At 50.5% G+C, this 4,362-nt stretch overlaps 1 protein-coding gene across 12 annotated transcripts in view; it reads left to right on the top strand.

The window, feature by feature from the left end:
* MTCL1 (microtubule crosslinking factor 1) overlaps positions 1-4,362 on the top strand; it is a 181,390-nt gene that overhangs the window by 35,435 nt on the left and 141,593 nt on the right. The gene's annotated exons all lie outside the window — the stretch shown is intronic.

Below are 4,362 nucleotides of genomic sequence, written 5' to 3'. Positions count from 1 at the left end.
GTCAGGGCAGCTAGGATCTGGAACCAACTTCCAAGAGAAGTGGTGCTGGCTCCTACCCTGGGGGTCTTTAAGAGGAGGCTGGATAAACACCTCTCTGGGGTTGTTTGATCCCAGTACTCTTTCCCGCCATGGTAGGGGGTTGGACTTGATGATCTGCTCAGGTCCCTTCTGACCCTACCAACTATGAAGCTATGATTGAGAGCAAAAGGAGACTTTTTTTTTGTCATTGTTTTTGTACCTGACAGTTCAGGAAAGGCCCTGTGGATGGAGTATGTTTAGTTGGTGCTATTACACACTCTGATTGTTAAATAGGAGTTGTGAAGCAATGAAGTATCTCCAGTGCAAAGGGCACATTTGTAAATTTTAGCTGTCAAATTCTGCCAAGTCTCTATTGTGCATGTACCAGCTGAGATTTTCAGAAGCTCCTAATTTGGCTTTCTACGTGTAGATTTTCATGAAGACATCAGAAAAGCTGTATCCCCTGACACAGAGCTCATCCCCTGACAAATTTCAACTCTCTGCTCTGAAGTATGGGGGCATTAGAGCTTTTCAATGAAATGGTTGTAAGAATTTAATTGACATGGGTAAAACAACATATTTACCTTAACCTTTTTCTTGGAAATGACTTTGCTGTTTTAGCTGAAACTTTAAAAGCCCCGACATGGGGCAGTCTTCCAGCATAGATTTCAGCATGAATTATTTAAATCGGGGAAATAAACAAGTGGAAAATCTTATTTGCAGCTGCTGAGTGGGTGTTTTGGTGTCCTCTTTGTTTGGGTTTGGAGTTTTGAGCCAGCAAGGAAGAAAAAAAGAACAGACAGGCAGAGTGACATTGCAGGGTTCAAGCTGTTTGGAAAGAATAGCCCTGCTGAAAAAGACAAAGGATGGAGAAGATTAGGAATAGGGTAGCAGCTGCAGAAAGATTTGACATGAGTGTTTGAGCAAAAAATGAATGAGACTGTGTAACCAGGAAGAAAGGGGGATTTATTTTCTGTGGAACAGCCGTATTGAGCAGCTGATAATATCTCTTTAGCAAGTGAAAGCATAGGAGCCAGGAGGAGAGCAACCTAAGGTTGTCACTTTCTCTGTCATAATGAGTTCTGACATGACTGTTTTCTCCCATTTGCCCCTATAATAAACAGACTCTGTTAGTCATTTCAGAGATCTTGTGTCGTGAAATGCTCCAGTTTATTTTAAACCCTCTTTCCATCACTAGCAATGAATGCTGTTCCCCAAGCTTGTTCATTCAGGAAATCGTTTTCAGTTATTATGAGAAGACTTTTCTTAAAGTTTGGGCATGTTGGTGTTCTTACAGAGGAAGGCACAGGCAAAATGGGAAAGCAAAAGAGTGAAAGGAAACTGCCTCCATTCATTTTCATTTGAGGAGATGAAAAAATGAAAATTTTAGTATTATAGCAGCACTCTCCCTATGATGCAGAAATTGAGATGAAAACAAAAGCATTCTTAAATGAGCCTTTCTGAGTTGCCTTTAAACTTGTTAGGTTTGTCCCAACTGTCCTAAATCTGGAGAACAACTAGGTAACAGAAGTGTTTTCATGGGCAATCCATTGCACTCAGTACTCTCTCCCTTCCTCCCCCCTCCCTCCCACAACTTGGAGTGTTTCTTTTTTCAAAATACCATGAACGATTTTAGTACTACAGTTCAAGAAACATGACTTGAAAGTAAAAATTGTTTCTCTGTGCTTGAAATGACCATTCTACTGAAGTGAAAGGTTATATATAAGATACTTGAAAAAAATTGAAAAAAGATCATGGATAAGGCAGCTGAATTGCCTTTATCTCATCTTGTTCAAATTTTACTTTGGGATTCATATGCAAATAAAGTTAGTGCAGATCAAGAGCATTTATCTGAGAGAAGGAATTAGCTCTATTTCAATGATAGAGCAAAACCAGCTGGAGGTTACTTTTCAGAACTGCACAGATAGTTGGACATGAAGGATCTGAGGTTTCTGTTACCCTGAACCCTATGGCTAAGTACAGACATTCAGAAAGCATGAGCCTGAATTGATTCAATTTTTGCAGGTTAGTAGTCTAACCTGTGTAGATTGAACTGATTTGCAAGTGAACAGACATTCACTTTTAATTCTGGGAATGCAGGCACATGCCTGCAGTGGCTCAGGCCAGAAGCCAGGGGATGCTAGAGTGAGCCCTCCCTTCCCTTTGGCAGTGACCAAGGGAAGCTGTGTGGGGAGGGGGCTTGTGGCCAAGCCCTCAGCAGACCTAAGTATAACTGGGGAGGGATTTAAACCCCCAACCTAGCCTTCAAGGACCCCAGCTGAGGTTTGCCTGGAGGGGGAGGGGGGAAGCAGCCCTTGTCACACTTTTCAGATGGGGGAAGGAGCATGGTCAGACTCCAGCTCCAGCTGGCACCAAGCAGCAAAAGCAGGGGTATGGCCAGATCCTCCCCTGTGGCGGAGGAGGAGGAAGGGGAGAGCCCTGCCTGTCGTACTGGTTCTCTGACAGCCTGGCCCAGCCTGAGCACAGGGAGCTAGGAGTACAGTTTTTCTACCCCTGCCCCACAGTGGCTGTTACCCTCCCCTCCCCCCCCACAGTGGGGCCCAGCACTGTGCCCTTCCAGCCCTGAGTCCTGATGCAGCGCTGTACAGAGCCCACCCCCCCGCCATAGTGGGAAAGAGGGGGAGAGCCCTCTATGACTGGCTGATTCAGCCACTGAGGCAGTGCACCACAGAGCACCCCTCACCACCCTGAAGTGAGCAAGGAGGAAAAGGGGGAGAGCCCTGCCTGCTGCAGTGGCTCCCTGACAACCCGGTCTGGGCTAGACTCAGGGAGCCAGGAGCAAGCCAGGTACACAGCTCCTGCAGCCTCAGCCTGAGCCCCACCTCCAGCTGGGAAGGGTCCTGCCCCCATGGCCTGGTCCAGCTTGGTTTGCTCCCAGCTTCCTGCGTTCAGGCCAGGCTGAGCTGGGCTGTAAAGGAGCTGATTTGCCCCTCCTCTTCCTTCCCTGTTGGGGTGGGGCTCTGTGCGGCACTGCCTCAGCAACTCCCTGACAGCCCGGCCCAGCCTGGCCTGGGTGCGGGCAGCCCAGAGCAAACTGGGCAAGACTGGGCCACGGGGGTAGGGCCCTTCCCGTGGCTGTGGCTCCAAGACAGCCTGGCCTGGTGCGCATGGGCAGGAGCTGGGCAGGCAGTGGTGTGACAGATGCTTATTGCAGGCATTGCACAGCAACTGTGGCAGTGGTGCAGTCACATGAGCCCCCACAGCAGGTGGCTGCTGAGCTCCAGGCCCATCAGCACCTCTGAGCTGGCCCGGACAGCTGTGAGCACATCCCTCATTGCCAGTCCAGCTGTCAAGGCACTCGCCCGCAGCTGCAGTGGTGTTGCTTCCACGCCACTGTCTGCCCAACCATCACCTACGCACACTGGACTGGACTGTCATGGAGCCACAGCCAGCTGGGAAGGGCCCTGCCCCCACAGCCCAACCCAGGCCAGCCCTTCCATACCCACCCTCAGTAGTGCCTGCGGGCTGGTCCATCCCAGCCCCAGCCCTGGACGAGGTTGGCAGATGGTGGGGCCATGCTGGCTGGCGTCTGGCCATGCCCGCATCCTTGCCACTATAGTGGCGAGAGGGATTGACTCTGACAGGGGCTTCTCCACCCTGGCTAGGCAGACCCTAGCTGTGGCCCTCTGGGGGAAGGGGGAAGGGAAGGGGCTGTAGCCAGGGTCCTGCCCCCTTCACCTTAGGGGGCCATGCCAACCAGTATCTAGCTGTGCCCCTGCCCCTGCTCTGGCTAGAAAGCAGAGGGGCAGGGCCAGTTCTGCTCTCTGGACCAGACAGTATAGCCCAGCCCAGGGCTGAAAAGCATGCTGGGGGACTCTGATTTAATATAAACAAGGAAGGGTTCTGGGACAGAAGTTCCATAAAGCAGTTTGACCTAAATCATAGATTCATAGACTCATAGATGCTAGGGTCGGAAGGGACCTCAATAGATCATCGAGTCCGACCCCCCTGCATAGACAGAAAAGAGTGCTGGGTTCAGATGACCCCAGCCAGATGCCCATCCAACCTCCTCTTGAAGACCCCCAGGGTAGGGGAGAGCACCACCTCCCTTGGGAGCCCAGACCTTGGCCACTCTAACTAGAATTTAGAAGTTCCTCCTAATGTCCAGTCTAAATCTGCTTTCTGCCAGCTTATGACCATTATTTCTTGTGACCCCCAGGGGCACCTTGGTGAGTAGAGCCTCACCAATTCCCTTCTGCACCCCCGTGATGAATTTATAGGCAGCCACAAGGTTGCTTCTCAACCTTCTCTTGTGGAGGCTGAAGAGGTCCAGGTGCCCTAGTCTCTCTGCATAGGGCTTGGCCTGCAAGCCCTTAACCATAT

The sequence above is a fragment of the Crocodylus porosus genome, unplaced genomic scaffold (assembly GCF_001723895.1).
Source record: "Crocodylus porosus isolate Cpor-Errol unplaced genomic scaffold, CroPor_comp1, whole genome shotgun sequence".
In the NCBI taxonomy this organism is placed as follows: Eukaryota; Metazoa; Chordata; order Crocodylia; family Crocodylidae; genus Crocodylus; species Crocodylus porosus.
The sequence above is the reverse complement of the archived record's forward strand: the minus strand, read 5'-3'. Positions and strand labels throughout refer to the sequence as shown.